The sequence below is a fragment of the Solanum pennellii genome, chromosome 10, assembly GCF_001406875.1.
Source record: "Solanum pennellii chromosome 10, SPENNV200".
Lineage (NCBI taxonomy): Eukaryota > Viridiplantae > Streptophyta > Magnoliopsida > Solanales > Solanaceae > Solanum > Solanum pennellii.
Genome location: NC_028646.1, coordinates 38,031,145 through 38,043,994, shown reverse-complemented (window position 1 = coordinate 38,043,994; position 12,850 = coordinate 38,031,145).

Here is a 12,850-nt window from a genome sequence, read left to right as displayed (position 1 = left end):
TCTCTGGCGATTCATGATCTCTATTCCACAATGCATGAATTTTTCGCGATGCATGAATTTTGTGATGCATGAATTTCCGTGATGCATGGATATTAACTCGCGATGCATGATCTCCGCGATGCATGAATATCAACTCGCGATGCATGAATATTAACTCGCGATGCATGATCTTCTGCGATGCATGAATATCAACTCGCGATGCATGAATATTGACTCGCCATGTATGATCTTCTGCCGGGCATGAATATCTTCCCACGATGAGTGATTTCTTGCAAGGCATGAATATCTTCCCGCGATGCATGAATATTAACTCGCGATGCATGAATATTAACTCGTGATGCATGATCTTCCGCGATGCATGAATATTGACTCGCTATGCATGAATATCGACTCGCGATGCATGAATATTAACTCGCGATGCATGATCTTCCGCGATGCATGAATATCAACTCGCGATGCATGAATATTGACTCGCGATGCATGATTTTTCTGCGGGGCATGAATATTTTCCCGCAATGAGTGATTTTCTTGCGGTGCATGAATATCTTCTCGCGATGCGTAAATATTAACTCGCGATGCATGAATATTAACTCTCGATGAATGAATATTAACTTGTGATGCATGAATATCGACTCGCGATGCATGATCTTCTGCGACGCATGAATATTGACTCGCGATGCATGACTTTCTGCGATGCATGATTTTCTGTGGGGCATTAAATCCTCCCACGATGAATGATTTCTTGCGGGGCATGAATATCTTCTCGCGATGCGTGAATATTTTCTTTTGATGTCCTCCTTGGTACCAAATAAAGATAGTGCTTTCATCAAGCAACACAGTTATCTTCTGAGTGCCTTGTGGATAATAATATCATCTCGATTGATAATAAAATTTAATGACCCTCCAGGGAGTGTATCGTCTCAATCGGCAATACAAATAAAATGACCGTTTGGGTAGTGTATCATCTCAATCGACAATACAAATAAAATGACCCATCCAGGTAGTGTATTGTTTTAGTCGACAATATAAATAAAATGACCCTTCTGGTAGCGACACTATCGTGCCTGATAATGTGATGCAGATGACGTCCTTGATGAAAATCGTAAACTATACTTTTCGGGGATTTCATTTGGTTCATTTTTAAACCTAGCTGGACGCTCCTTATAGACTTCATGTTGTTGAGAATTGAATGAAATAAACCATTCACATTCCCAAGTCTTCGATGTAAGGAATATAAAATGATTATTGTATCCACAGAAGAATTATGAATTTTGGGAGAGCTTTCTCCAAATTTTCATCTGATTCCTCGTTGAACACAATTATATCTTCATTATATCCTTCATGTTGTTTGGAGTTTGAATGAAACAATAATGTTAACACACCCAAGTTGTCGATATAATCAATAGAATATTTCTTGCATCCACTGAAAAATTGTTAATATTTTCTGCGTCCATAGAAAAATCGTCAGTTTTAAAATGAACCGATCTGTGTCAATTTCTTAGATTATCTGCTCCTTGTCCTGCTATCCCCGGTTGATTTTTCTGATCCTCTGACTCTTGATAGATAAGACAAAATATTTTATGACAAAACAAATGAAACAACAAAGGAAATTTTTTTAAGAAAATAAATTTTTAAAAAAGTAGTATTTTGAGAAAAAGGTTATTGCCAAGTGTCATGTCACGTTAGCTTAGCGAACTTCTTTGAGTCTGATGCTTGGAGGTCTGTTTGGTAATTCGCTGGGGCGTATTCAGAATCATTCTAGACTGTTGATAAGCCCATGTTGAAATATTGAGGTAATCCTCAAAATTTCTGTCCCAGTTAACTGTTTTGGTCTGTATTTAACTGCCGGTGAGTTAATCATGCAATTTTTGAGATCCTCTCAAAAATTGTCCCAGTGGCAAATCTTAAAGTATCTTCAGTCTTGATTTGCTTAGGAAAAATCTTCAGTCCCTCTCAAAAATTCTATCCCAATTTCTATGTAAAGAGTAATAGAAAACTTACGGGAGATAGGATCGAACCCTTGTGGCGCCTACTATACCATTGAGGCAGGAATCAGGTCAAATGTAGTCCCCCCTTAAAGGTTAACAACAATAAGAATTTTTACAAAGAAACCGACCGACTGTTGGCCGCCTACGTATCTCATTTTTGAGAATTCAAGTCAAACGTAGTTTAAATATAAATAAATATTAAAAGGGATAAATGGGATGACCGAGGCCGATATAGACTGCCTGCGTATCTCATTCTTGAGAATTCAGGTCAGACGTAGTTCATTACAAGAGCAATAAAATTTTAAACAAAGAAATTACAAGAGAAAATAGAATGCATACAAGGAAATGACAAAAATACAAACTAAGCTTCACACGTAATATCTCTTAACATCTGACTTGATTGGTTTCAACCATGCGGTGCCATCCATCTCCGATAGGACCAAAGAACCTCCAGATAATACTTTTCGAACCATGTAAGGTCATCGCCAATTCGGTTCAAATTTTCCTTTGTACTCGTCTTGATGAGGAAAAATGCGCTTAAGTACTAACTGACCAATTTCAAAAATTATGGCTCTGACTCTCTTGTGGAAAGAATGAATCATTCTCTGTTGGTATAGTTGTCCATGAAAAACAGCAACCATTCTCTTTTCGTTAATCAAGGCTAACTGATCAATCCACTTGCTGACCCGTTCAGCATTACTCAACTCTGCTTCTTGGATGATTCTCAAAGACAGTATTCGACTTCAGCAGGTATGACTGCTTCTGTTCCATATACTAGCAAGTATGGAGTGGCCCCAATCGACGTTGTAATAATCGTTCGATAACCTAACAAAGAATATGGCAACATCTCATGCCACCCTCGGTGATTGTTAATCATTTTCCTCAGGATCTTCTTGATATTATTATTGTCAGCCTCTACAGCTCCGTTCATTTGAGGACGATAAGCGGTTGAGTTCCGGTGAGTAATCTTAAATTGCTCACATATATCTCTCATCAAGTGACTTTTGAGATTTGCACCATTATCAGTAATGATGGATTCTGGTACTCCAAACCTACATATCAGATTGTTGCGGACAAAATCAGCCACAACCTTCTTGGTCACCGACTTGTATGAAGCTGTTTCCACCCACTTGGTGAAGTAGTCAATGGCAACCAAAATAAATCTTTGTCCGTTAGAAGTGGCTGGCTCTATCGGACCGATGACATCCATGCCCCAAGCTACAAACGACCAAGGTGAACTCATATCATTAAGTTCGTGAGGCAGCACTCGAATCAAATCACCGTGCACTTGACATTTATGACATTTCTGCACAAACTTGCAACAATCGTGCTCCATAGTAATCCAAAAATAGCCAGCTCGAAGGATCTTCCTCGCCAAAGTGAGTCCATTCATGTGTGTACCACACACTCCAGCATATATCTGTTCAATAAGCTTTGCAGCTTCAACAACATCGACACATCTGAGAAGACCTAAATCTGGAAGCCTCCTATAAAGGACTTCTCCACTTAGAAAAAAGTTGAGGGCCATACGATGTATCGACTTTTTCTGGTTGGATGTGGCATCTTCAGGATAAATCCTAGACTCTAAATACTTCTTTATATAAAAATACCATGGCAAACCATCTGGTTCTGCTTCAACATGTTAACAATGGACCGAATGTTCTTTTAGCTCTATATTTAGAGGGTCAATATAATCAGCATTTGGATGTTTAATCATTGAAGCAATGGTGGCAAGAACATCGGCCAACTTATTTTGTATTCTGGGGGTATGTCTGAACTTGATCTTACGAAATCTTTTGCACAACTTCTGTACATACTGCACATAAGGTATAATTTTTGGGTTCTTCACGGCCCATTCTCCTTGAACATGATGAATCAACAAATTTGTGTCTCCAATAACCAATAGCTCGTGGACATTCATGTCAATGACCATTTTCAAACCGAGGATACAAGCTTCATACTCAGCTATGTTGTTCGTGCAATCAAATTAGATTTTAGCTACAATGGGATAGTGTTGGCCAGATTCCAACACTAAGACAACTTTGATACCCTTTCCTTGGTGATTTGTCGCTCCATCAAAGAACAATCTCCAACCAGGATATATTTCAGAAATATCTTCACCTACAAACGATACTTCATCATCGTGAAAATAAGTCTTGAGCGGTTCATACTCTTCATCAACATGATTTTCTGCAAGATGATCATCCAAGGCCTGTGCTTTTTTCGCCTTCTGAGTCACATACACAATATCAAATTCACTCAAAAGCATCTGCCATTTGGCCAACTTTCCAGTCGGCATCACTTTCTGGAAAATGTACTTCAACGAATCCATTCTTGAAATGAGATATGTAGTGTAAGAAGACAAATAATGTCTCAACTTCTGGGCAAGCCAAGTCAAAGCACAACACGTTCTCTCCAACAGAGTGTAATGAGACTAGTATGGAGTAAACTTCTTGCTTATGTAATAGATAACTCTTTCCTTCTTTTCTGTCTCATCGTGTTGACCAAGTACGCATCCGAATGCACTATCTGAGACGGATAAATACAACAATAATGGACTCCCTTCTCGCGGAGGAACCAATACCGATGGATTGAACAAATAGTTCTTGATAGCATTAAAAATAGTCTGACACTCTTCAGTCCACTTTGTCAAAGCGTCTTTCTTCAACAGCTTGAAGAAAGGCTCACACACCACATTCGATTGAGCGATGAATCTAGTGATATAGTTCAACCTTCCTAAGAAACTCATCACCTATTTCTTAGTCTTCGGAGGAGGTAACTCTTGAATCATCTTAATCTTGGAAGGGTCAAGCTCGATAGCCCTTCTGTTGACTATGAATCCCAACAGTTTTTTGGTTGGCATTTTAAAAGCACACTTAGCGGGATTTCAGGTTCTAACGATGCAAACAATCAAATAATTTCTTTAAATGCGTCAAGTGGTCTGAACCCTCATGGGATTTGATTATAATGTCGTTTGCATACACCTCGATCTCCTTATGAATCATGTCATAAAATATGGTCGTCATAGAGCACATATAAGTTGGCCAACATTTTTGAGACCAAACGCCATCACTCTGTAATGATATACACCCCAGGGCGTGATGAAAGCTGTCGTTTCTGCATCTTCTTCGTCCATCAGAATCTGATGATAACCTGCGTAACAATCCACAAATAACTGCATTTCATGCTTAGCACAGTTATCGATCAGAATATTAATGTTTGAAAATGGAAAATTATCCTTAGGGATGGCTTTGTTGAGATCCCTGTAGTCAACACAAATTTTGATTCTCCTATCTTTTTTTGCGACCGAAACAACATTGGCCAACCAAGTCGGGTATTGCATCACTTCTACCAATCGATATTCGATCTGTTTGGTGATCTCTTCTTTGATTTTTAAACTCAACTCAGGCTTGAATTTACGATCCTTCTGTTTCAATGGACTGGACCCCGAATTGATCGGCAACTTGTGAGACACCACATTGGTACTCAGCCCTAGCATATCGCTGACTTCCCAGACGAACGCATACATATATTCAGTAAGCAAATGAATCAGATCCTTTCTTTGAGTTTCATTCACGTGGACACTGATTTTGACCTCCTTGACACACTCTTGGTCTCCCAGATTCACGGTTTAAGTTTCCTCCAAATTTGGCTTATGCTGATTATCAAATTGCAGATATTCTTCAGCAACATATTCTGGTGCCTCCTTTTCTTCTTCGTATTTATCAACCTCATAATCATCCAATTCATTTTGTTCGTTCAGCTCGTGACATGACATGACATTGACAGGTTTAAAACTTATATTACTGAAACCATAAACAGACAAAGTTAGGAAAATAAAAATATAGAAAATAAGTAGATAAACAAATTTTCAATAAGAGAGGCTTTCATTCAAAATGGAAAAATGTAAACCTTGGCCATGGCAAAGGGACATGTTGCCTTTTTAAACATCAAGGGGAAATTTTAAAATTCAAGCGGTTAAGAAAAATGCAACATGGTGGGTCTCGGGCCTCTTCCGGACAGCCACCAATTTTCAAAATATGCATAAAAAAATTTCCTTCTACCAAGATGATCGGGAATCAAGATTGATGTGGAAGTCCAATTCTGTAGTTGTTCTCCAGGCTCAGCATCACGGATACCAACTAACTCGACCTCTTCTTCTATGACATCATCAATCTCTTCAAAAAGGTTGCAGATTCCTTCCCCGAGGTCATCACGATCAGCGTACTCCCAGACTGGAAATGATTGATACAGATGTGGGATCGGCTTAGTCAATTCTTGATCAGTGCTCTTCTTCATCTTCATTTCATCATATGTGGGGATGTACCCCAAACCATATCTAGCTCCTTTGATGGGGACTCGAATAGTCTCAATAATACCTTGGGAATTCCTTCCCAATCCAAAACCTTGTTTGAACCCATTCTATACAATCACGGTGGCGATCATCTTCTTCACGGTAGGCATATGAGGCTGTGGGACTAAGTCCTCACCGGTAGCATTTACCAGCTCCACCGTGTTGAAATTGGTACCTCGTGAGACTTCATCAGTAATGGGCGTCTGCCTGTCGGAGTGACTCCCTTCGCCGTGAATAACCAATTCTTCGTCCTTCCAAACACGCTTCATTATCTGGTGAATAGTAGAAGGCACAGTTCCAGCCATATGGATGAAAGGCCTTCCTAGAAGAAGGTTATAGCTGGTGTCAATGTCCAAAACTTGGAACTGTGCACTAAATTCTACCGGACCCATTTGGATGATTAGATTCACCACTCCCAACGTATCTCTCTTTACTCTGTCAAAGTCTCTTACATTGACTTGGTTTTGTTACAGCTTTCCCAAGTCAAACCTTAACTGCCTTAGTGTCGATAACGGGAAAATGTTCAGACCGGATCCATCATCCACCAAGATGAGATTTACGACCTTCTCGTGATATACGACAGTGATGTGTAAAACTTTGTTGTGTGACCTCCCTTCAATAGGCAACTCATCATCGTAGAAACAGATTTGATGCCCTCAGATAATTTGGTAAATCATAGTGGCCACATTATCGCTGCTTGTGCCAACGGGAACATAGTATCGTCAAGAGCCTTCATCAAGGCCTGTTAATTCAATTGGGAGCTTATTAGAAGGGCCAACATAGAAAATTAGGCTGGAGTCTCCTCCAAATGCTTAACAATCGAATAATCTTTTGGATGCATCTCTCTCAAGAATTCATCCTCTTCGCCTTCGCTTATCGGCCTTTTTACCCTGAACCTTGTTCTGTCCTCCAAGAGCCAACTCTTCAGGAGTATAACACCTCCCAGATTGGGTCATACCCTGAGCAGCAACACTTTGAATCACAAATTCTTGCCTGATGGCACCAAGGCAACAACCTTTGCGGGTGTCAGGATTATGAACTCTTTTTTCTGTTTGATGCTCAATGAGGCCACGACCCTTTCTAATTCGTCATGAATAACTAGAGTTATTGCCTTAGTCACACACCAATCATCGTCCGTCTCTATCATGTTGATATTGACGCCTCCATGATTCGGCAAAGGGTTGGTGTTGACATTGGGTGCGGCTGCTTGAAGAGAAACCACCTCTTGGTCGATCAGATCGTGAATCTTGTGCTTGATGTTAATGGAGTCCTCGGTATCATGTCCAACAATGTTGGAGTGATAACCTTTAATCGGGCCTATAAAATTTGGAACTAGTTTTTTCCGGCTTGGGCCCTACCGGGTGGATATATCCTGCTGTAGCAAGTCGCTCGTACAACTTTGTTCGGCTTTCGGCGAGCGGAGAAAAAATCCTAGGAGGCTTTTTCTCGAATCTGGGTCGAGGTGGATCATAACTGCCTTGTTGGGAAGGAGGCACCTGTTGATAACTTCTGGTATTTGGACGGGGAGCTTGGCTTCTCGGACATGGATTTGTTTGGTAATTTGGTGATGGAGCTTGGTAGTTCATGGGGGCATTTTGGTATACTGGATCTTGGACTTGATAGATGGGAGCGGTGCTTTGTAGCTCGACTACACATTAACACAGTTAGGATCAACGTTTTGGTAGACTGGTGATGGAATTTTGTAAAGTGGAGGAGGATTTTGGTAAACAGGAGGTGGATTTTGGTAATTTGGAGGTGGGGCATTTGGTACGAGGAGGTAGCATTTCGATAACTAACTTGCGTTTACAATCTTGATGGGAGTTTTGTGAAGGTCGAGGGCGACCTTGGTAGAATGATGATCTTCTAGGGGTCTTTCTCCCCTCAGAAGAGACAGCCGAAATATCTTCTCTCTTCTGTTTAACAAACCCGATGATCTGGGCGATGCAGCAACGCGGACTATTTTCCCTGTTTTCAAACCATCTTCGATAGTCTCACCTATATTGACTATCTCAGTCATTTTTCTTTCCAATGTCGTCTCAGTCACGAGGAAAAAACTAGACTCAAATTTTTCCAATATTGACAAGGGATTGGACGTCATAGAAAAAACAAGGACATCTTGAGAGGCTATGATCTACAACATCGTGGTAAGCACACGATTTAAAGATTTCTCCCCCAACAGGATCGATACCTCTGTCATCACGTGGAGAGGGGATAATACCCCATTTCGAACCAGATCACTGTATATTTATAGCACCATCTTCTGGAACGGTGTGAAATAATTACAAATGAATTGGGTGTACTCACTGGGCTTTGACTGATCATAGGTGGACAGTGTTCCAGCCAAACAAGTGCGGGATATTCCCAATGTCGATCTGGCAGCGGATTCTCTCCTTAAGCTGCACACATTCTTCTATAGTATTCCCTCGCTGATTTGGATGAAAGGCATATACTTTTGAAGAGTTTTATTGCCCAATGACTGAAGCCACTCCCTCATGAGGTTTCCACCCAAGATGTTCGTAGAAAATAGCGCAAGCCATAACTTTTGCTCATACACGATGTGTTGGCTCGTAGGCCGGAAGAGTGATCCATCTGTCTCCTCCTCTCATATGGACTAGAAATGGAGGCTTGTAGATGATTTCTTCGTCAATGTCTTCGCCAATCGCTCCAGGATGAGTGTCATCTAGACCACCACTAGCCTCTTGCTCGAGGATAGAGTATTTCCCGCGCATTTTCTGAAGTTTGTCAATCATGTTATGGTGGAACGCCTTGTTCTTTGTTCCTCAATGCAGACATTATTTCCTTCCTAGTGATGAATTCCGCCATATCTTCTGTCAATTTCTCATCAAGCGATGCATTTCTGGCTAACAGACTTGCGGTAACTCTATCTCTGCTTCTCTCGCTTCCCTTTCTTGAATCCTCAGTCGAAGCATATCCAATTTCTTACTCAAATCCTCTCTATCTGCCTCAATGTCTTTCTTCTTCTTCATTTTTGACCCTAGATCCTCATCCAGCACTGCAGTTGCGGCTTTGTAGACTGATGTGGCAACTTCGACCCTGAGTCCTTCTTCTCTAAACTCTTGAATTTTCCGCGTGATTTGTTCTATCTTCCTATGTAACTCTCCTCCTGTAAGTTCCACCTGGATACTCTTACCTTTTTCCATAGCAGTGATCTTTCCTTTCCTGAGACATTAGAGTAGTGTTTTAGGATTTGGAGATAAGATTTTGTTTTTTGACAAACTTAAGACTCAAAAAATATGGTAGGACGTTTTGGTAATAGTGACTTGCTATTCTAGAGATTTCTGAAAGGGAGTGGATTTTCGATATCCTCATTCACAGCAACATAGCACATAGACATTTAATATCACAGAAATCGCATCCTAAATATACAAGGGACCTTTTGTGCCAAGGGTAGGCCTAGCGCATTTGAATGATGTACACATGAATTTGAACCAGATAATCAACCCCCCAAGCAAATTCCACAAAATAATACTTAATTTTCACAGGAAAAATAAAAGAACAAAATACAAAGTGACAGGCCCACGCAGGGGCCATTTAAATGTACCAAAATGCAATAAATTAGGCCCACGCAGGGGCTGAAAATAACAGAAATACATATGGAAAAACCCGCGCAGGGGCGAAGTCCACTATGCCGTCCCTGATGGCCCTGCTCTCCGTTGCTTTCTTGAGTCTTGTATTGCTGAAACATGAATCATAGTATCAGCAGGAAACTTTCGCCCAGGTGTCCTTTTTCTTTCCAGCTTTCGTATTGCATCCTCTCTATCTTATCTTTCACTCACGTATCAAATTTATCATAACCGCGTCTTATCTTTTCCACTTTTTGAGTTTCCTTCTCAAGATCATCTTGGTTATCAATAAACTTGCTGTACATTTCTTGGGCTTCGCGTTTTACCTCCCTTAGTTTGATTACAACTTTGGCTTCCTTGTCTTCTGTACTGCGAAAATTGCGCGGGACTAGAGAGGAGATACTTTGTATGTTATCTTTCAACCAAGCTTTGTAAGTCTCATGATATCGGGCATTGAATTGTTCTGGGGAAATGGTGTCTTTATCCATCCACCTGGCCCCTTTCCATTCTCTCAGCATTTCTGAAGCATCGTGCACTCTGTCTCCCCAATATTATACACATAAACACCATAGTACGCTTCTCGAGGTGTGGTTTGCATCCTCCCAAACTATCAATGGGCTCGGAAGGGTGCATAAGGTCGGATTCCCCGGATACCTGGTAAAGGAAGCATAGGATGTCTGTGCCCTTCTACGACGACTTCTTTTAAGATGAAGTGATCGAACATCCATTGCAGATCTTCTTCTCTTAGTTCGGAAAAGATTTGAGCCCATCTTTCCCTAGTTCTCTGATTCTCTAGGTTTTCCCAAAACATCATATAGTTCAATTCTTTGAGGGTGTTCTTATTGACCAGAGTATGCAATTCCTGAGTCCCAGTCCCCTTTTCTAAGTGACTCAAAATCCACCACTGAAGGAGTAGATTATACCCTTGGAAAAAGCGATGCCTTTCTTTGCACTTCCCCAAGGCTCGATACATATATGACAGAATGAACGGAGCTATAAGGTAGTATTTCACTTGTCCTTGGTTTTTGTATCCTTTGAACAAATTGTGTGCGACTCGATCCATGTGGAAAGACCATTGTTCCCAACAATGCTATGGCAAATGCTGAAGGACGAATTTTGTTCCATTCTCTGTAGGAGACCTTAAACTCTTGGTTATATTTTGTGTAAAAGCTTGTGTGCCTGAATCTGACATAGATTTCTCTAAATGCAATGTTAGACTCTTGGCACCAGTGGACAAAATCTTTTCCTAACCGAGCCAGTCTGCGATATTCTCTACAGAAGGTTTTTCGGGTATGAATGTGTCTTCTTACTTTATTACTCTCCTTTCCAACCCTGTACCCACTGTGTCGATGCAGTCTCGAATCTCTTCGATGGTTGGGGTGATCTCTACAGTCTCGAATTTGGATACCATTCTTTCATTATCCCAATACCTGGTGAGGACTTCGATAAGTTTTGGCCAACCATTCATGTTGATCAACTTGGTTATCACACCCTCGTACTTGTTGAGATTTCTTTTATGATCCCTATCAAGATCATTATGCCACATTTTGAGTAGAAGCGACAATTCTACGACTATGTCGAACTTTGGGAAGCGATCCATACCTACAAAACAAAAGCTAGTTAAGTTTACCTAACTCACATTGGTACCCACACGTACATCATTCAAATGTCAAGCAAAAACGATGTGTCGTGAGGTCGGAGACCTTGGACGCGTTTTTGGTGGTTTCAACTAATGAACTTAATACGCCTTGGGTATTAAGCCGTCTTAGGTTAATGCTTAAGTTTTGTTTTGGTTTCTCTCTATCTTAGAATTGCTAGAATTTTTTTCAAAGTGACGGTTACCCTAGTCGAACAAAAAATGGGGTGAAACTAACAAACGACGTTGGATGACCGCATTCCAACTATTCGTTTATTACTTCCAAGTGAAGACTTGTGTATTTCTTTCAACTATAAACTTTTTCTTTCAATTTGACTAAACAGGAAATCAAGTTGAAAGAGTTTTAAAGGGTTCGGGATTTCATATTAACGTCTTAGGAAGATTTTTAAACCACCTAAGACGTCTGCTTACTCGCAGTTATCAGACAACTAATTTAATTTTGGCTAAGAAAAACTTAGCTTTTTTAACTTGATTTCAAGACAACAATTGTTTGAAACAAAAGTAATTGATTTGCTATCTGAGTAAGAATTGGTTTGCAAATTTATTCATTTTTAAGAATCCGTTTGAAATTTATTTTTAAGTCGATCAAACATTTATGACGTTTGAGGAAATTTGGATTCTTTAACTTTAAAACTACCGACAAATAAAAGCAGATAAATAAACAAAAATAAGCGTGAGAGATAGAGAGAGAGTTTGGTCCAAATCCGGGTTATCTGTTCGCCTGGACCGATTTTTTTACCCTTTTGTTTGTGGGCCTTAGGCTCACTCGACTTGTACCTGTCCTAAACTATTCAAAATAATAATGATACAGAAGGTCTTAGGACCAAATAAAATACAACATTTTTCTAAATAAAATTTTTGGACTCTTTGTCCAAATCATTAAATTTCTTCGATCTTCTTTGATTTCTTAAACCTCGGGACCTTTTCGTCAATTTCGTGGCTTGAATCCATGAAAGGAAATGTGAGACTCTGTGACCCTCTCTCGAAATTCAAGGGATAAGGAGTTCATGATGAACTCGGATAGATTTTACATGCAATAAAATGGCAAGAATTAGCGTAACAAAAAGTGAGGTGTATCTTAAACAAGACGAAAATTAAAGGTGAGACCCACTTTAGAAAACTAAATTAGACTGTAAACAAAGGCCTCTAAAAGAGGGACAAAAGGAGCCAAGTTAACAGTAACTAAATTAACAAACAAACTAAGACACGAAGCTATATGCACACACACACACACACGCACACACACAGACATATATATATATATATA